Source organism: Scyliorhinus torazame, chromosome 2 (assembly GCF_047496885.1).
Source record: "Scyliorhinus torazame isolate Kashiwa2021f chromosome 2, sScyTor2.1, whole genome shotgun sequence".
Taxonomy (NCBI): domain Eukaryota; kingdom Metazoa; phylum Chordata; class Chondrichthyes; order Carcharhiniformes; family Scyliorhinidae; genus Scyliorhinus; species Scyliorhinus torazame.
The window spans coordinates 95,801,509-95,827,068 of record NC_092708.1 but is presented as its reverse complement, the minus strand read 5'-3'; the positions used below and the strand labels follow the sequence as shown (position 1 = coordinate 95,827,068).

Sequence of the window (25,560 nt, the reverse complement as noted above, 5' to 3'; positions counted from 1 at the left end):
TCAAGGAGGAGCTGGAGCGAGTGGGGTGGGTCAAGACGGGGGTATGCCGCTGTGGGGAACGGGCCGGGTGTGGGGTGCGGGCGCGTGGCTGGCCGAGGGGTCATGGCTAGTCGGCGGGGGAGGGGGGTGGGTCGCCCCCTAATCCGGCTGATAACCTGGAATGTAAGGGGACTGAATGGGCCGGTTAAGCGGGCCCGCGTGTTCGCGCACCTGAAGGGGCTCAAGGCGGATGTGGTTATGCTCCAGGAGACACACCTGAAGGTGGCAGACCAGGTAAGACTGAGGAAAGGGTGGGTAGGTCAGGTGTTTCACTCGGGGCTAGATGCCAAAAATCGAGGTGTGGCGATCTTGGTGGGAAAGAAGGTGTTATTCGAGGCGTCAAGCATTGTGGCAGATAATGGCGGTAGGTACATAATGGTAAGTGGTAAGTTGCAGGGAGAGAGGGTGGTACTGGTCAATGTGTATGCTCCGAACTGGGGCGATGCGGGTTTTATGCGGCGCATGTTGGGTCGGATCCCAGACTTGGAAGTGGGGGGCCTCATAATGGGGGGAGACTTTAACACGGTGTTGGATCCTGCACTGGATCGCTCCAGGTCTAGGACGAGTAGGAAGCCGGCGGCGGCTAGAGTCTTGAGGGGATTTATGGACCAAATGGGAGGGGTGGACCCTTGGAGATTTGCAAGGCCGGGGGCTAGGGAATTTTTATTCTTCTCACATGTCCATAAGGCTTATTCTCGAATCGACTTTTTCATTTTGAGTAGGGCGCTGATAGCGAGAGTAGAGATTACTGGGTATTCGGCAATAGCCATTTCGGACCACGCCCCGCATTGGGTGGACTTGGAGATGGGGGAGGAGAGGGACCAGCGGCCGCTGTGGCGCTTGGAGGTGGGGCTGTTGGCGGACGTGGAGGTGAGCGAGCGGGTCCGAGGAAGTATAGAGAGGTACTTGGAGACCAACGACAACGGGGAGGTCCGAGTGGGGATGGTATGGGAGGCACTGAAGGCGGTGGTGAGGGGAGAGCTGATCTCCATCAGGGCCCACAAGGAGCGGAGGGAGCAGGGGGAGAGGAGAGGCTGGTGGGGGAGATGGTGAGGGTAGACAGGAGGTATGCTGAAGAACCTGAGGAAGGATTGTTGAGGAAGAGGCGCAGCCTCCAGGCCAAATTCGACCTGGTGACCACCAGGAAGGCGGAGGTGCAGTGGAGGAAGGCCCAGGGGGCGGTCTACGAGTATGGGAAAAGGCAAGCCGGATGCTGGCGCATCAGCTTCGGAAGCGGGACGCAGCCAGGGAGATCGGGGGAGTTAAGGACAGGGGAGGGAGCGTGATGCGGAGTGGGGTTGGCATCAATGGGGTCTTCAGGGACTTCTACGAGGAATTGTACCGATCCAAGCCCCCACGGGAGGAGGGATGGATGGGCCGTTTCCTGGACCAATTGAGGTTTCCAAAGGTGGAAGAGGGACTGGTGGCGGGACTGGGGGCCCCGATTGGGCTGGAGGAGCTGATCAAAGGGATAGGAAGCATGCAGGCGGGGAAGGCACCGGGGCCGGACGGTTTCCCGGTCGAGTTCTATAAAAAATATATGGACCTGTTGGGCCCGCTGTTAGTTAGGACCTTTAATGAGGCAAGGGAGGGGGGGGGCTTTACCCCCGACGATGTCCCGGGCACTGATCCCCTTGATCCTGAAGCGGGACAAGGATCCCCTGCAATGTGGGTCTTACATACTGATTTCCTTGGTAAATGTAGATGCCAAGGTGCTGGCGAAGGTCTTAGCCACGAGGATTGAGGATTGTGTGCCGCAGATCATCCATGAAGACCAGACGGGGTTTGTGAAGGGGAGACAGTTGAACGCGAATGTGCGGAGGTTTTTGAACGTTATCATGATGCCGGCGAGGGAGGGGGAGGCGGAGATAGTGGTGGCGATGGACGCTGAGAAAGCCTTCGATAGGGTAGAGTGGGGGTACCTGTGGGAGGTGCTAAAGAGGTTCAGGTTTGGGGAGGGGTTTGTCAGGTGGGTTAGGCTGTTGCATGAGGTCCCGATGGCGAGTGTGGCCACAAATAGGAGGAGGTCCGAGTACTTTCGGTTGCACCGAGGGACGAGACAGGGGTGTCCCCTGTCCCCCCTGCTCTTCGCACTGGCGATTGAACCCCTGGCTATGGCACTGAGAGAGTTGAGGAACTGGAGGGGGTTGGTGCGGGGTGAGGAGGAGCATAGGGTGTCGCTTTATGCGGACGACCTGCTGCTGTATGTGGCGGACCTGGTGGGAGGAATGCCAGAGGTAATGAGGATGCTTGGGGAATTCGGGGACTTTTCGGGGTACAAGCTCAATATGGGGAAGAGCGAGCTGTTCGTAGTTCAGCTAGGGGAGCAGGAGAGGGGGATTGGTGAGCTCCCACTAAAAAGGGCGGAGAGGAGTTTCAGATATTTGGGGGTCCAGGTGGCCAGGAGCTGGGGGGCCCTGCATAGGCTTAACTTTACAAGGCTGGTGGAGCAAATGGAGGAGGAGTTCAAGAGGTGGGACGCGTTGCCGCTGTTCCTGGCGGGTAGGGTGCAGTCAATCAAAATGACAGTGCTCCCAAGGTTTTTGTTCCTGTTCCAGTGCCTCCCCGTTTTTATCCCGAAGGCTTTTTTCAGGCGGGTTAACAGGAGTATAATGGGGTTTGTGTGGGCGCGAGGGACTCCGAGGGTGAGAAGGGTGTTCCTGGAGCGGAGTGGAGATAGGGGGGTGGGGCTGGCGCTGCCCAACCTCTGTGGGTACTACTGGGCCGCCAATGCGACAATGGTACGCAAGTGGGTGATGGAGGGGGAGGGGGCTGCATGGAAGAGGCTGGAGACGGCGTCCTGTGTGGGTACGAGTCTGGGGGCGCTGGCAACAGCACCGCTGCCACTCCCTCCAAGGAGGTATACCACGAGCCCGGTGGTGGTGGCGGCCCTCAAAATTTGGGGGCAGTGGAGGCGGCATAGGAGGGAAGTTAGGGCCTCGGCGTGGACCCCATTACGGGGAAACCGCCGGTTCGCCCCAGGAAGAACAGGTGGAGGGTTTTCGGGGTGGCACAGGGCAGGCATACGAAAGTTGGGGGACCTGTTTGTGGGCGGGAAGTTCGCGAGCTTGGGTGAGCTGAAGGAGAAGTACGGGCTCCCCCCCGGGGATCACCTTCAGGTACTTACAGGTAAGGGCGTTTGCCAGACGGCAGGTGGTGGAATTCCCACGGCTACTGCCACACACCATACAGGACAGGGTGCTCTCGGGGGGTGGGGGGGGGGGGGTGGGAGTGGGGAAGATCTCGGAAACTCACCAGGTGATGCAGGAGGAGGAGGAGGCCTCGGTGGTGGAGTTGAAAGGTAAGTGGGAGGAGTTGGGAGAGGAGATCGAAGAGGGGACGTGGGCAGATGCCCTAGGGAGGGTGAACTCTTCCTCTTCATGCGCGAGGCTCAGCCTCATACAGTTTAAGGTGCTGCACAGAGCACACATGACCGGGACAAGGATGAGCAGGTTCTTTGGGGGTGAGGACAGGTGTGTTAGGTGCTCAGGGAGCCCAGAAAATCACACCCATATGTTCTGGGCATGCCCAGCGCTGGAGGAATTTTGGAAGGGCGTAGCGAGGACGGTGTCGAGGGTGGTAGGATCCAGGGTCAAACTGGGCTGGGGGATCGCAATATTTGGGGTGGCAGAGGAGCCGGGAGGGCAGGAGGCGAAAGAGGCCGGAATTCTGGCCTTTGCGTCCCTGGTAGCCCGGCGAAGGATTCTCCTTCAGTGGAAAGATACGAGGCCCCCAAGCGTGGAATCCTGGATCAGCGATATGGCAGGGTTCATTAAATTGGAGAGGGTGAAATTTGCCTTGAGAGGGTCGGTACAAGGGTTCTTTAGGCGGTGGCAACCGCTCTTAGACTTTCTGGCAGAACGCTAGACATTGGTCAATGGCAGCAGCAGCTCGGGGGGTGGGGGGGGCGGGGTTTACTTTATTTTTGTTTATGTTATTTACACTGGAAGGTTCTGAGGGGGTGTATACACCTGTTGTCTTAAGTCGGGGTGTTAATGTTAATTTATTATTTAGGTACGGGGGGGAGGGGTTTGGGGGGTTGCTTTTTTAGATTGTGTTTTGTACTTAACCCTGTTGGGTTCTGTTTTGTTCCTCATTTTGTTATTGATATTTTATGAAAACCTTTAATAAAAATTATTTTTTAAAAAAGAAAAAAAAGAAACAGCGCTTATGTTTCTTTGGTTTTGAGTATTGTAGAGTTAGGTGCTCAGATCACTGGTGGTATTGGATACCATTGATCATGATCCACTGATGCTGGCTTGGTACCAGAGGCAGGGAAACCAAACCAATCGGTGTTGCTGGAGGCCTTAGATGGAGCCGAATCAAATTCTTGCTGGGTTATGTGTGTTTTTGCATCCAATGCTTTTCAGCAAGTGCTTGCTGGGAGAGGTAGAGCAGGGGAGACAGTCCAGCTCCTTTAAATTTGGTTCTGCACATGCTGAACTCAGCATGCTGAGCCCAACTCGGGGACTGTTCAGATCTATCCTCCCAGCAAGGTTTGCACTGGGAGTGAGATGCTGGTTTAAGCCTGTGAATGTACATGTGTAAATAAATTCACCTTCGTTCACGACAGCTTCCTTGGTGACGAGGATCTACAGAAGCCCCGGAGTTGCCCGGCGATTAGCCTGTCCACCGGAAAATCGTATTAAGTGTGTTACGTTGTATCATTTTAAATGCCGTTGTTGGGTAAATTGGATGTCTTTGATGCTGGGCTGGAGGATTGGAAGCAGAATGCAGAGCGAATGTCGTACTTCTTGCAAGCAAATGGTATATTGGGGGAAGACCGTCAAAAAGTTCTCCTTCTGATGGCCTGCGGGGCCCAAACATTTGGAATCATCAAAATTTTGACCTACCTGGATGCACCAGATTCTAGGTCATTCAATGACTCGTAGCAATGGTTTCGGACCACTACGACCTTAAACCGTCTGTGATTATGCAAAGGTACCGATTTAATATGGCGATATACTCTTCTGGTGAGTCGGTTACGGATTTTTCAACTCATTTGCAGCACTTGGCTGAGCAATGCGGTTTCAGGCCATCCCTCTCAGAAAAGTTATGGGACAGATTTGTATGTGTGGTATCAATAATTCGGCCACTCGGTGTAACTGGGAAGGGCGGTAAAAAGAGGGAAAATTGACCGTGGATATCTAAGCAAATAAGGGAGAGTATCAAATTGAAGGAAAAAACATACAAAATAGCAAAGATCAGTGGGAGACTAGAGGACTGGGAAATCTTTAGGGGGCCACAGAAAGCTACTAAAAAAGCTATAAAGAAGAGTAAGATAGATTATGAGAGTAAACTTGCTCAGAATATAAAAACAGATAGTAAAAGTTTCTACAAATACATAAAACAAAAAAGAGTGGCTAAGGTAAATATTGGTCCTTTAGAGGATGAGAAGGGAGATTTAGTAATGGGAGATGAGGAAATGGCTGAGGAACTGAACAGGTTTTTTGGGTCGGTCTTCACAGTGGAAGACACAAATAACATGCCAGTGACTGATGGAAATGAGGCTATGACAGGTGAGGACCTTGAGAGGATTGATATCACTAAGGAGGTAGTGATGGGCAAGCTAATGGGGCTAAAGGTAGACAAGTCTCCTGGACCTGATGGAATGCATCCCAGAGTGCTAGCAGAGATGGCTAGGGAAATTGCAAATGCACTAGTGATAATTTACCAAAATTCACTAGACTCTGGGGTGGTCCCGGCAGATTGGAAATTAGCAAACGTGACACCACTGTTTAAAAAAGGAGGTAGGCAGAAAGTGGGTAATTATAGGCCAGTGAGCTTAACTTCGGTAGTAGGGAAGATGCTGGAATCTGTCATCAAGGAAGAAATAGCGAGGCATCTGGATGGAAATTGTCCCATTGGACAGACGCAGCATGGGTTCATAAAGGGCAGGTCTTGCCTAACTAATTTAGTGGAATGTTTTGAGGACATTAACAGTGCGGTAGATAACGGGGAGCCAATGGATGTGGTATATCTGGATTTCCAGAAAGCCTTTGACAAGGTGCCACACAAAAGGTTGTTGCATAAGATAAAGATGCATGGCATTAAGGGGAAAGTAGTAGCATGGATCGAGGATTGGTTAATTAATAGAAAGCAAAGAGTGGGGATTAATGGGTGTTTCTCTGGTTGGCAATCAGTAGCTAGTGGTGTCCCTCAGGGATCAGTGTTGGGCCCACAACTGTTCACAATTTACATAGATGATTTGGAGTTGGGGACCAAGGGCAATGTGTCCAAGTTTGCAGACGACACTAAGATAAGTGGTAAAGCAAAAAGTGCAGAGGATACTGGAAGTCTGCAGAGGGATTTGGATAGGCTAAGTGAATGGGCTAGGGTCTGGCAGATGGAATACAATGTTGACAAATGTGAGGTTATCCATTTTGGTAGGAATAACAGCAAAAGGGATTATTATTTAAATGATAAAATATTAAAACATGCTGCTGTGCAGAGAGACCTGGGTGTGCTAGTGCATGAGTCGCAAAAAGTTGGTTTTCAGGTGCAACAGGTGATTAAGAAGGCAAATGGAATTTTGTCCTTCATTGCTAGAGGGATGGAGTTTAAGACTAGGGAGGATCTGCTGCAATTGTATAAGGTGTTAGTGAGGCCACACCTGGAGTATTGTGTTCAGTTTTGGTCTCCTTACTTGAGAAAGGACGTACTGGCACTGGAGGGTGTGCAGAGAAGATTCACTAGGTTAATCCCAGAGCTGAAGGGGTTGGATTACGAGGAGAGGTTGAGTAGACTGGGACTGTACTCGTTGGAATTTAGAAGGATGAGGGGGGATCTTATAGAAACATGTAAGATTATGAAGGGAATAGATAGGATAGATGCGGGCAGGTTGTTTCCACTGGCGGGTGAAAGCAGAACTAGGGGGCATAGCCTCAAAATAAGGGGGAGTAGATTTAGGACTGAGTTTAGGAGGAACTTCTTCACCCAAAGGGTTGTGAATCTATGGAATTCCTTGCCCAGTGAAGCAGCAGAGGCTCATTAATTAAATGTTTTTAAGATAAAGATAGATAGTTTTTTGAAGAATAAAGGGATTAAGGGTTATGGTGTTCGGGCCGGAAAGTGGAGCTGAGTCCACCAAAGATCAGCCATGATCTCATTGAATGGTGGAGCAGGCCCGAGGGGCCAGATGGCCGACTCCTGCTCCTAGTTCTTATGTTCTTATGTTCTAACTTTTAGCGGAAACTAGCTGGATTTAAAGCGTGAACTTTCCCTCTCGAACATGTGGAGAAGGGACGTCAAAGGTCCGTTGATAATGGGGTGCATAGCTTGGGTCACCCTCTCGATTGGACTCCATATTGATCAAGGCGCATTGCGGATCCGGCCATAATTCCTCTGAGGAGCGGTCCTTGATGCAGGTTCGGGCAGAGTTTGGGTTGCGGGCGCTCCTCCAGCCTGGTGGGATACCTCACCCGAAAAGTACAAAGAGCCGGCTGCCAAGCCACCATTGTGGTTGAAGTTCTTGAGAGAGTCAGGGTTGCCGACAATAGCAGCGGTCATTCTAGAGGAGGGCCTTGCACATCGACACCCAAGACGATGATGACTGGTTGATGCAGTTGCATTGTGTGTTGTTTTCAAAGATCACACCGCTTCGGATTAATTTACAAATTTGATGGATCTCTGTGTCTATTCGGAACCCTGGATATGCGTTATCCCTTCTTAGTTCCCAAATAACAGAGATTCCAGACTGTACTTTTTGGCAAAGTTATTTGAAACTTTATTCGTCAGCTTTTAGTGTCCACTGGTAAACTCAATTTCAGTACAAAATTTTAGAAAGTTCCAACTAGCCCTGCAGCAAGCTAGTCAGATCGATTGTCTTTAGCAAATACAGTCGTTGAATTCAAAATACAATTATATTTCTTGGAAATTTCTTCAAATCAAGAGAAACAGTACAAAAACGACTGAGTGATTTAAATGAATAGAAAATGGCGATTTTGCAAAGCAAGCAGAATAGGTTTCAGAAAATAGGTTAGAGTGATTCCGGAATAAGTTTTCTCATCCCGACAACTGATCTTTTAAGGAGATTACTATTTTAAAGGTTCACCCTCTTTACAGCTGTGATTGGCTTTAACTAATTTACAACTCACTCAATTTGGCCAAACTGTCTGTCTGTCAATTTAAGAGATAAATGTTCGGGTGTGATTTTGTAATTTTCCATACCCTGGCTTGCCAATTATGCCTCTAACATTAATTAGATTAACACAGTTTTCGAAAAGTCATTATGACCCTGACTGGCTGTTACCATGGAAACGGATCTGTCCAGGCCTGGGAAGGTATCTGCCTACAATGAAGTCTTTTGTCACAGGCTTTGGATTCTGGCCAGTCTCGAACAACTTGCAAAAAATGAACATTTTAAGTCTTATCTGATTAATTTCCAGCTAGTCAGCTTCTCTTACTCTCATGGTTAATATGATTTAGTCAATTACTCTAAATGAATTCTTATTTAAACCTTTAATCTACCTCATCTGTAGCTAACCAGAAAATCTGATTTCTATCAAAGTTATTCGACATCCAGTACCAATGGAGATAGATACAGGGTCTGCCGTGTCTATTGTGGACCTCTGCACTTTCTGACAGTTGCAAATGGGAATCATACTGCTATCTTGCGGGGTATCAAAGCTTGACTAGCCACCTATACGGTGGGGGGGGTGAAAGGTTCAGGGGACCACTGTGATGCCGGTGGCATATGGACAGCCTGCCCTGAATGTTTGTTCATGGGCTGGCTCCAAATTTACTGGGAAGAGACTGGTTGAGGGTCCTTTGAGTCGATTGACAGGAAATCGTACGAATGGGCTGCGGCAATCTTTATGGCGTGTTGAACAGCTTTCCGGAGGTTTTTCAGGAAGGTCTGGGCAGGATTAAGGGTACCAGAGCCCCCGGGCAAGGCCGGTTTTGTATACGCTGGCTCCTAAGATGGATGCAGAATTGCAACGATCCAAAGAGCTAGGAGTCACCCGACCCTAACAGTTTGTGAAATGGGCTGCACCAGGTGTCAGTGATGAAACCTGACAAAACTGTCTGCTTGTGTGAGGACTTCAAGCTTACTTTGTGATTGGACCGTTACCTGATTCTCCATGTCCAAGATTTATATGCTTGACTGGTTGGAGCTGTTCATTTACAAAATTCGATATACCTACTGGTGCTGCTTGACCCGGAGTCTCGGATGTTTTCCTCGATAAATACACATCGTGGATTGTTTGAATACACCTGCCTTCCATTTGGAGTTTTGGCGGTCCCTGTGATATTTCAGAATGATGGAGAACATTTTACAGGGCTTTCCCAAAGTGGCCATCTACTTAGATGATGCTCTTCCACGGAGCAGGACCACATGAGGGACTCTGCAGCCTTACCCAGATGGGAGCCTGACTAAAACGAAGCAAATGTGTTTTCTGTGCCAAGGCAGTGACCTACCTCGGATACCGCTAGGATAAAAAGTGGCTGCACCCTGTTGAGGATAAAGTCCGGGATTTAAAGGGGGACCACCCCGCGGAGCGACACTGAACTCCAGTCCGCTTTGCGGCCTTGTTAATTATTATGGCAAATTTATTGCACACCTGGCCTCCCTATTGGGCCCGTTACATGTATTGTTACTGGAAGATCAGAAACGGTGCTGGGGCGCGTCCCAGGACAAGGTATCCACGGCAGTAGGGAGACACCTATCTTCCAAACAATGACCCGACAAGACCCCTAATTTTAATGTTTAATGCTTCCATTTATGGCATTGGGGTGGTGTTGGCCTACGTGTGGAGTGACGGCATGGAACACCGCACTGCGTTTGCCTCGAGAACCTTGGCTGATGCCAAATTGAGAAGGAAGGTCTGGCGGTTATCTTTGGAATTAAAAAAATCCATCAATATGTTTATGGTTAGCATTTTGTTATCCTAACGGCCAAGAGGCTGTTGGTCAGCCTATACAGGGGGGGGGGGGGGGGGCGTAAGAGCATCCTGCCTATTGCTGCCTATTGCTGCAGCCAGAATCCAGCGGTGGGGACTCCTGCTTTGCGCTTCCGAGTACACTTTGCACACCGTTTGGGTACCATGATCGCCCATGTGGACACCCTCAGCTGATTGCAGTTTCCCACGAGTACCCCACCCCCCTCCCCCCTCCCCTGTGGTGCATGGCTGCAGACACAGTCTGCCGCCTCCCTGGTGGGGGGCATGAGGATCTGTCACTGGCGGGGACCTCCAGACAGCCAGTCTCGCTATCATGGGCCACCGATCGGCAGGCTCGCGCAATCTGGGGGGGTGCCTATATTGTGGGGGCCGGCCCGCTGTGTGGGTCTGCCATGTTGTGCGGGGCTGCCGCGCGCATGCGCGGACCAGCGGCCGGAAGTGCAAGGCCCCGTATCGGCAGCCGGAGCTTCGAGGACTACTCCGGGGCACTTCAAAATGGAGAATCACTCTGGACTTTCTCGAAAAAAGTCCAGAGTGATTCGTGCCCATTCTCTCGCAGGCATGGGGACATAGCTCCATTACCAGAGAATTCCGCCCTATGTTTTTAATAATAGTGGACACCCACTCCAAGTGGCTGGAAGTTTTCAGTCTTCCACACCATCCAGGGCTACAGATGAGAAGCTGAGGTGATCTTTTTGTACCTCTCGAGGTGCTGGTTACGGATAATGGAAGTCCTTTCAACAGCGGAGTTTGCGTTTTTATGCAGCGCAATGGCATTTGGCACATCTGTACAGCACCATATCATCCTTCCTCTAATGACTGAAAGAAAGAGCTGTCCAAACTTTTAAACAAGGTTTGCAAAAGCTGTTGACAAGGTCTATTGACAGGCGGCTGGCATGCTTCTTATTCAATAACCGTATGACACTGCATGTGACCATCGGGATGGCTCCAGCTGAATTTGTGATGGGACAATGACTCCGGACTAGTTTGAGTCTTACTTTTCCAAACCTTGCAATGGTCGAGCGGCATCAGGGGTCGCAGAAGAATCACTGTAGTTCCGGCATGTTGGGGCGAACGTTCCGTGCCGGGGACACGGTTTATGTACGGAATTTTGGCGGTGGCCCGCAAGTATGATGCTGGACCAGACTGGCCCGGTCTCGTATCGGGTCCGCGTCCAAGGGAAGATGCTTAAGAAGCATGCGGACCGTTTGAGCAGGCGTGGGATTGCCTGTCATGACATTCCACCGGTGTTAGTACCGCTGTCGCCTCAGCATGAGCTGTCACTTGGGTTGAGAGCCCAGCCATCCGGGTTGTCACTTCTGGTCCAGCAAGTGTACTGTGACTTGGGTTCCAATATGGACACCGAGTTATCTGCGTAGGCAGATGACAATGTGTCTGGCACAGAGTCCCCTACGGTTCCCCTTCGGCAGTCAGCCAGTGTGCAGCGACCCGATTACACTTCACCCAACCCAGATCCACAGCAAGTGGATGCACAGCTGCGGGCTAAGCAGCATAGAAGGCGTCTGCCAGTGGCAGCTGATGGGGCACTTTACGACTCTTTGGGGGAGGGGGGCGTGGAGGGGAGGTGTGTTTTAACCTCATGACGGACTCATGGAATATGAGCTTGCCAAATAGAGGGCGGAGACCAATCACTTGGGGCTCATTAAGGCAGGGGATAAAAGCAGGCCTAACTCAGGGACTAGAACATAGGACATAGAACATTACAGCGCAGTACAGGCCCTTCGGCCCTCGATGTTGCGCCGACCTGTGAAACCACTCTAAATCCCATCTACACTATTCCACTGTTACAGTATTACACTGATCAGATCTATCCTCCCAGCAAGGTCTGCACTGGGAGTGAGATGCTGTACTAAGCATATCATTGAACATATGTAAATAAATTCACATGTGTTCACGACAGCAGCCTTTTGAGTTATAATGTGGAAGCTGGCATGTGCAAGGATTGGAAGAGAAGCCATTGTTGGAGAAACTCTGGCTATGATCAAAGAGGTAAAACTGGGACTAGGTGAGGGAAATCCCACTAAGCCAGATGACAGCGAAATCATATTGGAGAAAGGATGTATTGGTGGGATCATGTCAAAATCTGCAGGCAGATCAAGGCCAGATATGCACCTCCGTAACAGTCATAGAGAATGTCTTGCGACTTGGCCAGTACCTGTTTCAGTGCTATGGCTGTAGCAGCATCCTCATTGGAGAGAACCCAAAACGGACCTGCAGGAAGGATGGGCACTGGAGGCAACATGTTCAGAGATAGAGCCAGAATTTGCAAGACCAGAGGGCTTGAAGTTGTTGCCTTTAGGGGAGGAGTGTTGAATGTGGAAGGGACAGTATCTGAGAATAGTGAAATTTTAAAACCACCTTAGCTAGTTTGGGGACCAGAAAATGAATTTTGGTGGTCAGTGGTTTAGAGGGAGTTGGGGTGAATAGATGCAAAAGTGAGGAAGTTATTCTAAATCTCACCAGTTCAGCCCCCCTGGAGTATCGTGTTCAATTCTGGGCATCAGCATTCAGGAAGGATGTGAAGATTTTGAAAGGCTATAATTCAGATTTACTAGGATGGTTTCCAGAATGAGGGATTACAGCTACAGATGCTGGGGTTTGTCTCCTTAGAGCCGAAAAGGCGAAGAGGAGATTTTATAGATGTATTTGAAAGCATGAAAGATTTAGACAGAGAATATAAAGAATAAACCTTTCCAATAACTGAACGGTCGAGAACCAGAGGGGACAAATTTAAGGTGATTTGCAAAAGAACAGAGGTAACATGAGGAAAACTTGTTTGTACATAATGGTTGGAATGCTCTGCCTAACAAGGCGGTGGGAACAGGTTCAACAGAAGTTTTCAAAAGGGAATAGGATAAACATCTGATAGGAGAAAGAATTTACAGAGATATGGGAAAGATTGGAACGAACTGAATTGCTCGTTGAAAGAGTCTGCCCAGACTCAATGGCAAATAGCATCCTTCTGTGCTATACTATTCCATCTACTTTTTAGATTCCATGGTGCACCGCTCTCTTGTGTGGAAGGATGATTCTTTACTTCAAGTTACAAAAGTTAAATTTTACAAATGACAGATGCACTTCCTTTCATTGTCCTCTGAATCAGAGGATATGAAATGAAAGATTCAGCTGTTCAAATGGTTTCCGGAAAGACTTTTGAACAGAGTGTGAAATGAATTTGGTGCAGTGCGGTATGTTTTGATGAGCTGATTGTTCAATCAAAGCCATTTAATATATATGTATTAAAATTTGTACTGTGTACTGTGCGGAGTCTGCACATCCTCCCCGTGTGTGCATGGGTTTCCTCCGGGTGCTCCGGTTTCCTCCCACAGTCCAAAGATGTGCAGGTTAGGTGGATTGGCCATGATACATTGCCCTTAGTGTCCAAAATTGCCCTTAGTGTTGGGTGGGGCTACTGGGTTATGGGGATAGGGTGGAGGTGTTGACCTTGGGTAGGGTGCTCTTTCCAAGAACCGGTGCAGACTCGATGGGCCGAATGACCTCCTTCTGCACTGTAAATTCTATGAAAAAAAAAGAAATTGAAATTCCAGAAGAAACAGTGTTGCCTTCGAGCATCAGCGACCCAGATTCAATTCCAAGCGTGGGTGACTGTGTGGGGTTTGCATGTTCTCCTCATGTCTACGTGGGCTTTCTCCGGATGCTCCGGTTTCCTCCCACTGTCCAAAGATGTGCAGGTTCGGTGGATTGGCCATGATAGTTGGAATTTCGCTGAAAATTCCTCCCAACTGGCGGACGTCCATCTATAAACAGGCCTCTAAAGCCCTCTAGCCCCTTCCCTTCCCATGCCGTAAAAGTAGAATCCAAACCCAATGGTGGAAACAAATTGGGGCTGGTTTAGCACACTGGGCTAAATCGCTGGCTTTTAAAGCAGACCAAGGCAGGCCAGCAGCACGGTTCGATTCCCGTACCAGCCTCCCCGAACAGGCGCCGGAGTGGCGACTAGGGGTTTTTCACAGTAACTTCATTTGAAGCCTACTTGTGACAATAAGCAATATTCATTCATTCATTCATTCACTATTTATAGGAGCCAGTAATGACATGGCACTCCGCTGTAATGTTGTCTGAGCAGCCTCCATATTGTCAAGGTGGAGATCACCACTGGGATTGAGTAATCTCGTTGGAAGAGAGTAGGAATGGTGCCGTTACTACGGCCCAGAGGCTTGACCCTCTACATGAACTAGCCTCCATCCTCCCTCGTGGTTTCTGGTTCTCTATACCACCCCAACACCTTCGCCACGTTGGCCGCCCAGTAACAGATGAGGAAATTGGGCAGTGCTGGACCTCCCCCTGTCGGCCCCTCTGGAGGTACACCCTGCAAAGTTTTGGTGCCCTAACCGCCCGTATAAAGGAATTCATTAATTTGTTCATCCTAGCAAAGAACGATTTTGCAAGAAAAACAGGAAGGCATTGGAACAGAAATAGAAACCTCGACAGATTGTTTGAACTCTGCTAACATGAGATTTTCAACTTAGTATTTTGAATTGTCTGTTGGTTCCTGGATTCTCATCATGTGAAAAACATTTGGACTGATCTTTCTAAGGTCCAACGTGGATGACCTTGCACTTCTCCACATTGAACTCCATCTGCCGCAGTTTTATCCACTCTGACTATCAATATTCCTTTACAACTTTACTGTCCAACCAATAGTACTTACTGCATTCACCTGCCTTAGTGCCATGAATAAACTTGGATTTTTGGTTCTCTATTTTGTCAGCTCATTCATTGAAAAAAAATAGTGAAGCTGAGGCCCCAGTATAGATTCCTGGGAACATTTGTCATGTCCTATCAAATAGAGTAAAAGTTTCTTTATCCTCAAACCGCAAATCCCATCTCCCAACTAATTACCAATCCATTATCACAAGCTTACCTGCAATTCCATGTACCCTCATTTTTACTTACAATCTCTTCTGCTGAATAATATAAAATGCTTTTCGATGTCAAAACAGGAAAGATCTCTCCACACGCCCTTTCCACTGTGTCAATGATGTCCTCAAATTACTTTCACTTGATTAGCCAGATGAAACCTATCCTTCACAAATCCATGCTGACTTAATTTGCTTTACTATGAATAATGTTGTGGAAGATCTACCAATGGTATGTGGCAGAATGTAGTTATATAAAAGAACATGAGCACCATACTCAGAGACTGGCAGCAGGACGTTTAGTCAAGGAGTCCAAGGAAGGACCTGAGAGTGGGGTCGATTACTCATCAGAAATCAGGCTTCAGGCACACTACTACCTATGAGTAATCATATGGAGGATTTACACGTGACAATAAATACAACTATTCTATCCTACTCTGCATTACTGAGTTTGTTATGTTCTTCACAAATTACAATGTAGATAGCTATGTAGATAGCCAGATCTGTTAGGAAAACGAAGGTAAAAGCTAGAGGTAAATTCATGCTGGACAAAGGTGTTTGTATGTGTGGGAGTTGGTTAAGTTCCAATTGTGTTTCTATTGTGTTTAGAGAGGGCTGCGGCGTGAAAAATTAATTGTAGTAGCAGGGTGTGGGGGCCACTTTCCAGAGGGAGGATCTGCTCCAGCCTCCTCCGAGGTCAGAGGTCCTTGAACTTGTCTCCAACTAACATTCGAGGTGGGCAGTCTCTACACTGTGACAACCCATGGCCTCCTCATTATTGGAGAGGAGTGGCAGAAATGAGAAGTCTGAGCAATGATGGGGTGGGCGGGGGTTGGGGGGGGGGGGGGGAGGGGGGATGCGTGCCAACAGCATCACGTCTTCACTGAGTCATTGGTATGGGAAGAGGGTGAAACTTGGTGCATCAAGCGATGAAGTGCTGAGTGTGACCGAGGGTTTGTGGAGCATGGCCCCATGAAATGACAGGGTGGAGGATCTGCTTCTGAACAAAATGATATCTAATACAAGAGCTATGTTACAATGATGACCTATCTCAACTAGTGCCTAGGTTCACCCATGTCCACTAGGTGTCTACAGTTTCTTATTCTTCCTCACTCTCCAGCTACATCTAGGTCTATCCCCAGGGTCCACAGCTAAGGTGGAAGACATTCTGTTGCCTGAGATGACTTTAGTGGGTGTCCCCTGTAACCCTGGACCTTGAGGGTCTGGCCTACCTTCAGACAGCATGGGTGTTGAAGTGCTGCCCTCCTCAGTGTGTTGGGTGAGAAGTGTGTTGCTCACGAGGAAGGGTATGTCAGATGAGCTGGACAACCCAATGGTCCCCTGGGTGGAAGGCCCTGGGCTGTGCTTTGCCAAGCCTCTTCCTTTTGGTGTCTGTGGGCCCATGTATTCCTCCGTGAGATAGAGGGGCAGCTGGAGTGTGAGCCAGAAGCCCTGCCATTCTCTGGCGCAGACACTTGTGGATTCCCACCAGTGCCTACACCATGCAGTTGATGCTCTGCACCCTGGAGGTCATGTGTCAGCTGTGGAGGACATGAGCCTTGGAGTGGTCTCTACTGCGGAATCTACCCTTGCAGTGTTGCCTTTGTTGTGTAGGAGTGGTGACACAATCTCCTCAGACAGAAAGTGATGGGACTCCTCCAGGTCAGCCTTACACTCCTAGGAGAGATGAATCATAGAATCCCTACAGTGCAGAATGAGGCCATTTGTCCCATTGAGATTGCACTGGCCCTCCGAATGAACACCCTACCTAGGCCCACTGCCCCATCCTATCCACGTAACCCCACCTAACATGCACATCTTTGGATATTAAGGGGAAATTTCGCATGACCAATCCACCTAACCTGTAGATCTTTGGACTGTGGGAGGAAACTGGAGCATCCTGAGGAAACCAACGCAAACTCAGGCAGAATGTGCAAACTCTGCACAGTCACCCAAGGCTGGAAACTGAACCTGGGCTCCTGGTGCTGTGAGGCCACCATGCCACCCTGCATGACAAGGATGCTGTTATCCCTTCCTGATGCTTGTGACCCTGCCTTTCTAGTTGCAGTCGCTCTGGACCAGACCCAGGCACACAACATCGGCCAGGGGCTCATCAGAGTCCTGAGCTCTGGAATCCCTCTGAGTACCGGTTCCCTGGATTGTTCCTTCCTCCGCTCGCTGTAGATCTTTGATTATGAGGTACTCACCAATGAGTGACCCAGAAGCCTTCCCATTACTAATTCCCACCAAGGTGTGAGTATCTGCACTTGGGGAGGGCGCAGGTGTCAGATTTAACGCCTCCTCGATGGTGGGGTCCGAGAAGTCTCCCTCAGATCTGCTTGTGTCCATGGTCTCCAAGGGACGCGGGAGGAAGTTCAGAAAGGTCCGGCCGGCCCTGCAAGGGAAAGGAGATGTTATTAGTGCATCACTGGCGATAAATGATGGGACACTGTTGACTGACATGAGGTTTGAAGAATGACTATGTCCTGAGAGTTCTCATTTTTGTCTGCAGCCCCTACTTCACTCTTTGCACAGGTGCCTCTTGCTCCAACGCAGCCAGCTCAGGGACTCTTTCCTCAAAGAGCATACTGGGGTTGGTTTAGCACAGTGGGCTAAACAGCCGGCTTGTAATGCAGAGCAAGACCAGCAGCGCGGGTTCAATTCCCGTACTAGCCTCCCCGAACAGGCACCGGAATGTGGCGACTATCGACTTTTCACAGTAACTTCATTGAAGCCTACTTGTGACAATAAGCGATTATTATTATTATTATTATTATGGCATCTGAGTTTGCGCATGAGTCTGGGTGGCTGTGCCTGCTCAGGCCTGTTATGCTCCAGTTTCTCCTGCAGATAGACAAATGGGGAGAGTGTAGGTGGTATCCTGCCAGTTCAGATGGTGATGAGGTATGGCATGAATGGGACTTGAGAGCAGGGATGTGAGGACAGAATAAATACTGGGGAAGACAGAGCAAGGATATGAGGAGCAGGATAGATACTGGGGGAGACCATGGGGATGGGGTGGCACAGGGGGGAGAGGCCCCTGTGACCGGTGTTGACAACCTGTGAGGCTGGGTAGGAGATCACCGTGGAGGTGCGAGGGGTGTGTGAGGAGGTGCAGTGAGAGACTGGAGGTGGCAGACTTACTCTGGCCATGCAAAGAATGTCATTCATCTTTTAGCGGCACCTCTATCCCGTCCCCCAGCTGACTCAGACTAAGGCATCAGCAGCCTCCCAGGTGGGGGTGGTCACTTTGCTGGTTGAACATCTGTGTGACTGTGGTTAGAGGGCAACACGCCACGTCCACATACTTACTCTTCTATCTACTGGAGTCCCAGGGACGAATCCCCCTATTATTACAGGGGTCCCTGTAGGAGGCTGAATGCCCTTGACTGCTGAAGTGTTCCCGACTGGAAGGGAACATTCCTGCCTGGCGATTGTTACGCGATGTCCGTTTATTCATTGTCACAGCGTCTGCATGGTCTCGCCAATGTACCACGCTTCGGGACATCCTTTCCTGCAGCGTATGAGGTAGACAACGTTGGCCGAGTCGCACGAGTATGTACCACATACCTGGTGGGTGGTGTTCTCGCGTGTAATGGTGGTATCCATGTCGATGATCTGGCACGTCTTGCAGAGATTGCCATGGCAGGGTTGTGTGGTGTCATGGTTGCTGTTCTGAAAGCTGGGTAGTTTGCTGCAAACAATGGTTTGTTTGAGGTTGCGCGGTTGTTTGAAGGCAAGTAGTGAGGGTGTGGGGATGACATTGGCAAGATGTTCGTCTTCATCGATGACGTGTTGAAGGTTGCGAAGAAGATGTCATAGTTTCTCCCCTCCGGGGAAGTACTGGACGACGAAGGGTACTCCTGTGTTTGTCTTCTGATGAGGTCGGTGCAGTTTTTTGCTGTGTTTTTTGCAGTTGGAACTGTCGATCGATGAGTTGAGTGCCATATCCCGTTCGTACAAGGGCATCTTTCAGCGTCTGTAGATGTCTATTATGCTCCTCCTCGTCTGAGCAGATCCTGTGTATACGGAGGGCTTGTGCATGGGGGCTGGCTTCTTTCAAGTATTTAGGGTGGAAGCTGGAGAAGGGGCTTGCAATAAAGCGAAGTGCTGAGGTGACCGTCATTGATGAAGTGTGTCCAAGAATGCAACCGATTCTGGAAAGTAGTCCATGGTGAGTCTGATGGTTGGATAGAACTTATTGATGTCATTGTGTAGTCGTTTCAGTGATTCTTCGCAATCATTGGTGTATATGGTGTATGACGTCGGTTGAAGGTCCTGTGCGGTGAGGAGGTCTTGTTTAAACTTGTGCATGAAGATGTTGGCATATTGAGGTGCGAATTTGGTCCCCATGGCTGTTCTGTGTGTCTGGGTGAAGAACTTGCTGTCGAAGGTGAAACGTTGTGATCCAGAATTAAGTGGATGAGTTGCAAAATTGCGTCTGGGGATTGGCAGTTGTCGGTGTTGAGTACTGAGGCTGTTGCAGCTGTTGCAGCAATGCTCTCGTCCTGGGGGATGCTGGTGTAGAGTATTGAGACGTCCATTGTGACGAGGAATGTTCCTGATTCAACTGGTCCATGGGTGCTGCGTTTCTGTAAGAAGTCCGTTGTATCACGACAGAAGCTGTGCATTGCTTGTACGATGGATTTCAAGATGCCCTCGATGGAGCCAGAGTGATTCTCACACAGGGTTCCATTGCCTGATATGATAGGATGGCCTGGTGTGTTGGCCTTGTGTATTTTCGGGAGTCTGTAGAGATCTCCAACGCAAGGAGTACGTGGGATGAGAGCACGTAGTGTGCTCTGAAGGTCTGGGTCCAAGGTCTTGATCAGTCTGTTGAGTTGGCAGGTGTGTTTCTTAGTCGGATCTGTGGGTAACTGTCTGTAGTGTTCCTAGTTGTTGAGTTGTCGGTACACTTTTTTTGCAGTAGTCTGTTCTGTTCAGTATGATGGTGGCCCCTCCTTTGTCTGCTGGTTTGATGACGATGTTGCGGTTGGTCTTAAGAGCGCGGATGGTGTTGCGTTGTGCTTGGGTGACGTTAGGGGCTGTCTTGTGAATGCGACTGATGAATCTGGTATTGACACAACTCCTGACGGCTTGAGCATACATGTCGAGTCTAGGGCAGCGACCTTCCGGAGGGGTCCAATTTGACTCTATCCTCTTCGGTTGCCGCACCACAGATCTCTTGGTCTGCTGTTCCAGTTCATTGGTTGTCTCATTGGGTTCGCTGTCGGCCTCGGGGTCTGTTGAAGAACTCCCGGAGCCTCATTCACCTGATGAATTCCTCCATGTCTGCCGCGAGACTGATGGGGTCCATTTTGGTGGTGGTGCAGAAATTGAGCCCTCTGCTGAGGACTCCGATTTCGTCTGGTTGAAGGGTGTAGTCCGACAAGCTGACAATAGATTTCCCTGTATTGTTTTCTGCTGTGGTACCGGGTGAGGCTTGGTTGCTGCTGGTGGTGATGCCGAGTTTCTCAAGCTTCCTGTTCTTGGTGTGCATGCAGGTGGCATAGTATTGTTATCTCATCTGTTTGGCGGTGTTCCGCAGCTGGTCTGCTGCGTCCTGAGCGCAAGTTGAGAATATGGACTCTATCTTGGTTTCCAGGTTGCGGCGTCTGCTGCACAGCTGGTGTACGAGGTAGTTGAGGAGTGTGAGATAGGTGTGATGGCAAAGTCTCTGAGCGTAGTCTGTGTTGTAGGTCGACTTGAGTGGGTTTGTGATCTGTAGCCCTTTTGGGATCTTGTCTGCTTTCTTGAATCTTTGTAGAAACTTAATGTCAGTGTCTATATGTGCGATCTTCTTGGAGATCCTCTCCACTTTGAGCCGGCAGTTTGCGGTGTCCAACGTCGGCATCTCCACATCATGGCTACCATCGAAAAGGACCGAGATAAAGCAGGAATAACATTGTTGAACTGGAGGAAAGCATATTTTGTAGAAATGAGAAGGGACTTGGCAGAGGTGGTCTGTCCAGCATTGCTAGAGGATAAATCTGTGAAAAACCAGTGGGAAGCACTAAAAGGAGAGGTCCTAAATGTGCAAAGTAGACATGTCCCCCCCAAAATACGATTGGTACTGCCAAATCTAGACGCCCTGGTCGTCTAGAGGAAAAAGAAGTATATGATGGGCATAAAGAACTAAGCACTGCAGATAGTCTTGATGAGTATAGAAAATGCAGGGATGAATCAAAGAGAGGGCATGATATAAGATTTGCAAGTGAAGTTAAAGAAAACCAAATATATTAATGGTAAAAAGTTAGTTAAGGAAAAAATGAGATTCATCAGGGATGAAGAGGGGAACTTGTGTAGATGCAGAGGCTGTGGGAAGGGGTTTAAATTCAAATTTTGTCTCCGTGTTTACAAAGGAAATGGATGATGCAGATTTAATAGTCCAGGAGGAACACTGAGATATTGGTCGGGATAATCATAAAGAGAGAGGAAGTACTCGAATTTTGAAATCTTTGAAAGTTGATAAGTTGCCAGGGCCAGATGAATTGTTTCTGAGGCTAGTGAAGGAGGTGAGGGAGGGGATAACAGATGCTCTCAGGATGATTTTCCAATTCTCATTAGTCACAGGGAAGGTACTAGAGGACTGGAAAAATGCGAAAATGGTACCATTGTTTAAAAAGGAATCAAAGGAACAGTGTAGAGGACAGCTATAATCCCCAGAATGAAATAGATGGATTGGTGGGTGGGCGATAAAGTGGCAGATGCAATTTAACACAAAGAACTGTGAAGTCATGCATTTAGAGAGATCGAACAGTTGTAGGGAGTACATAATAAATGGGAATATACTAAGAAGGGTAGATAAAGTGAGAGAGCTCGGCATACCAAGTGGCAGAAGGTGTAGAGGGGACATGAGGAAAAACTTCATTATGTAGAGGGATCAGAAAGGTCACCTGGTTGTCCTCAGGCTGGCATAGACAAGGTGGGCTAAATGGCCTCCTTCTGTGTTGTAACTCTTTTATGATTCAAATGGAGAATTCCACCCATGGTCTTTTGGGCCAAGGTCCATTCTGGCATCTTCCCATCCAATTATAACATCATAAGGGATTATAACAAACCTTTCAATCTCTGCAACCTTCTATTTAATTTACAGGTGGACTGAACCATTGTGCATGGTAGCACAGTGGTTAGCACTGTTGCATCACAGCGCCAGGGTCCCAGGTTCGATTCCCGCTTGGAATTCACTCTGTGCGGAGTCTGCATGTTTTCCCCGTGTCTGCGTAGGTTTCCTCCGGGTGCTCCGGTTTCCTCCCACTAGTCCCAAAAGAAGAGCTTGTTCGGTGAATTGGACATTGTGAATTCTCCCTCTGTGGACCCGAACAGGCGACGGAGTGTGGCAACTAGGGGATTTTCACAGTAACTTAATTGTAGTGTTAATGTAAGCCTACTTGTGATAATAATAAAGATTATTATCATTATTCCCAAAGTAAACTTATTCAGACAATCAGTCCAGCTCAATTTCCTTCACTTAAATTGATTATGCAGCCTCTTGCCTTAAATTTACCCAGTTATAAAAATATTGTGATGTCTGATATCATTGTGATTTGGTATTGTGAGGTTGTGACTTGACTTGTGATGTCATGGTTTGACACGTCAGTGAAAGGAGCTTGACACCCAATATCAGTATTACGATCCCAGACCAGACCTCCAACAGTGGCTAGGATACTGGACCAAAACCCCAAGATTTTAGTTTATTTCAAGACTGTGAGGAAAGAATGATTTACTCCAGGAGTGATTGCAGGAAAAAATAGGGCTTTGTTATTTCTAAAACAAACTTTATGATGAATATAATAGTAAACTTAACTTCACAACTGAAAAGAACATTTTACAATTACACCCAGAACATGTGGGCGTGGTTGGCCGGGCCTCCCTGTCACTGTCTCCGGGAAGAATCTATTCATTCGGGTTCTGGTTAGGTGTACTCTGCGCCACTTTAAACTGCATGAGGCTTAGCTGTGTGCAGGAGGATGTGGAGTTGACCCTACTTAGTGCTTCGCTCCAGAGTCCCCACGCTACTTCCGCCCCTAGTTCGTCGCCCTTTCTAAAAGTCAACCGTAAATTACCCCACAGTTCCCCTTCTCCATACTATCCGCGTCCAGCAGTTCCTCCAACATTGTGTCCCGCAGGCCCCTCGGATACTTTGTCTTCTCCTTGCGGAGAAATCTTTCGATTTGTAAATGTCGGAACTCCTGTCCATTTGGCAGCTCCAGTCTCTCCGTCAGCTCGTCGAGGGTTGCACGTCTGACCCCCATGTAAAAGTCCCTGTTCGCTAGCGTCTGCCCGTCCTGAATCCACTTCTTAAAAGTGGCGTCTAGCGTGGCTGTTGGGAATTTGTGGTTACTGCAGATTGAGATGGGGGAGGAGAGGAGGAGGAGATGGGAGCGCTGTCGTGGCTGGGGCTCGGAGGGTGATTCCTGTAAAGCAGACCTCCTCCGTTTTCAACAACTCCCTGATCGGCTACTAAGTTATCCATCCTCTTACTCTTTTGGCTGTGGCTGCCCAGTGGTAGTATTGCAGGTTCAGAAGGGCCAGGCCGCCCATGTTTCTTCTCCTCTACAGTGTAGTCCAGGGGCTTCTTGAATTCCCCCCCCCCCGCCCCAACACAAACACCATAATCATTTTATCTATTCTTTGGAAAAGGCCTTGGTGATGAAGATCGGAAGGAACTAAACAGGAAGCGGAACCTTGGCAGTACATTCATCGTAATCGTCTGCACCCTCCCTGCCAGGGCGAGCGGGAGTGCATCCTATATCTTGACTTCCTCCGCCAGACTGGTCAGATTCCACTGGTGGATCCATGTCCAGCCGTGGGCTATCTGGATCCCCATGTAGCAGAATTTGTATTGGGCTAGTTTGAAGGTAGACCCTCCAGTTCCGTCCATCCCCCGTTCAGGTTCACCCAGGTTGCGTTTCTAGCCCCGAACACCTCCAGGAGCTTCATGATTTCCTTCATACCGTTCTGCGGGTCTGAGAGGTAGAGGAGCAGGTCATCCTCATAGAGTGAGATTCTGTGCTCTCTGCCTCTTCTTCGGATGCCTCTCTCATCTCATAGGGTGATCGCTAGTGATTCAATTGCCAGGGCGAACAGGAAGCAGGTACGATAGTGAGGTTTAAGGGGCATCTTGACAAATAGTTCAATCGGATGGGAATAGAGGACACCCCGGAAGTGTAGAAGGTTTTAGGTTTGATGGGCAGCATGGTCGGCGCAAGCTTGGAGGGCCGAAGAGCCGGTTGCTGTGCTGTAATTTTCTTTGTGCTTTGAGACCACACCAGATCTCACGAAGCATGGTGAGCCAGGTGTATCCCGACAGAGGGATCTCCTGGCATCTACTGGCCGCACTGCTTTCTGGGCGCAATGTGGCCGTTAGATCGCGCCCATGATATCTGCAGGCTGCAAAAGCACATTAACTCCCCAGGGACCTCTCCAGTCAACCCACCTTCTAGTCAATTTCACCTGCTATTTACTAGAAGCAATACAAAGTCCTTTTCAAAAACATGACCATTGCAATCAAACACATTATACCTCCAGACTTTTAACTCTTGTCCCAATATTTAAGAAGACAATATTTCTAAAATCCTCCAATCGTCACATCAGATATGATCATATTGAATGGCAGAGCAGGCTCTCAATGTCCATATGGTCTACTCTTACTCCTTTTTCTTTCTTGAGTTATTTTGTTTCACCCAAGTTACAAACCTATCATGATGTCTGATTTTACTGTGATACTCATTGTGAGGATGAGATTTGCACTGTGATGTCACGATTTGAACTTAGGTTGAGAGGGCTACTCCTTGATCACCTTGGCCGGGATTCTTCCCCAACCGGCAGGCGGGCCGTACTGGTGCCAAAGAGTGGCGTGATCCACTCTGGCGTCGGGCCGCCCGGAAGTTGCAGAATGCTCCGCACTTCCGGAGGCTAGGCCGGCGCTGGAGCGATTGGTGCTGCGCCAACCGGCGCCGAAGGGCCTCCGCCGGCTGGCACGAGTTGGCGCATACGCGGGAGTGCCAGCGTGTTCTGGCGCATGCGCAAAACCGCTGGCGTGATCCCTCCCCATGCGCAGTGGGTTTCTTCCCCGCGCCAGCCATGGCGGAGCTTTACAGAGGCCAGCGCGGAGGGAAAGAGTGCCCCCACGGCACAGGCCTGCCCGCAGAGCGGTGGGCCCCGATCGTGGGTCAGGCCACCGTGGGGGCCTTCCCTGGGGCTGGAACCCCCGCGCCCCCCCGAGGACTCCGCAGGCCGCCCTCAGAGCCAGGTCCCGCCTGTATAGACCTTGTGTAATACACGCCGGCAAGACCGGCTGAAACCGGGGGGGCCACTCGGCCCATCGGGGCCCGGAGAATCACTCCGCCCCCCCCCGGCGGGGCGTCGGAGAATCCCGCCTCTTGTGTTTGGCGATCCCTTGGGCAAACATATTCACAATGGGTGGGAGTTTCTGGCCCATCTGCCACCAGGTTCACCCAGTCTTGCCAAAAGTCAATGGACACTTGGCCAGGCCACTTAATTTTCCGCCACAGACCCTACCACAATGATGCCGGAAAATCCTGAACAATGATTTACTGTGCTAGAATGCAATAATAGTTTTGTATATGATCGCATCCCAGAGAATAGGGAGCATGGGCGATGGTATCCTTTGCCACATACTATTGATTTCAAGTAGTTATATACATTTACTGCAACAGGAATAGGCCATTCAGTCACTCGGATGTATTTCACCA

The 25,560-nt window shown here is 49.4% G+C and overlaps 1 protein-coding gene and 1 long non-coding RNA gene across 5 annotated transcripts in view; one reads left to right on the top strand and one right to left on the bottom strand.

Annotated features, from left to right (window-relative positions):
* The window catches only part of LOC140389837 (uncharacterized), an 85,162-nt gene extending 60,719 nt beyond the window's left edge, over nucleotides 1-24,443 (bottom strand). Inside the window, exons 1-2 of the long non-coding RNA XR_011934491.1 lie at nucleotides 24,368-24,443; nucleotides 17,050-17,237 (exon numbers count right to left, since the gene is read on the bottom strand). This is a non-coding gene — a long non-coding RNA (uncharacterized lncRNA). The remainder of the gene's footprint in view (nucleotides 1-17,049; nucleotides 17,238-24,367) is intronic.
* LOC140389792 (sodium-driven chloride bicarbonate exchanger-like) overlaps nucleotides 1-25,560 on the top strand; it is a 548,473-nt gene that overhangs the window by 152,028 nt on the left and 370,885 nt on the right. The gene's annotated exons all lie outside the window — the stretch shown is intronic.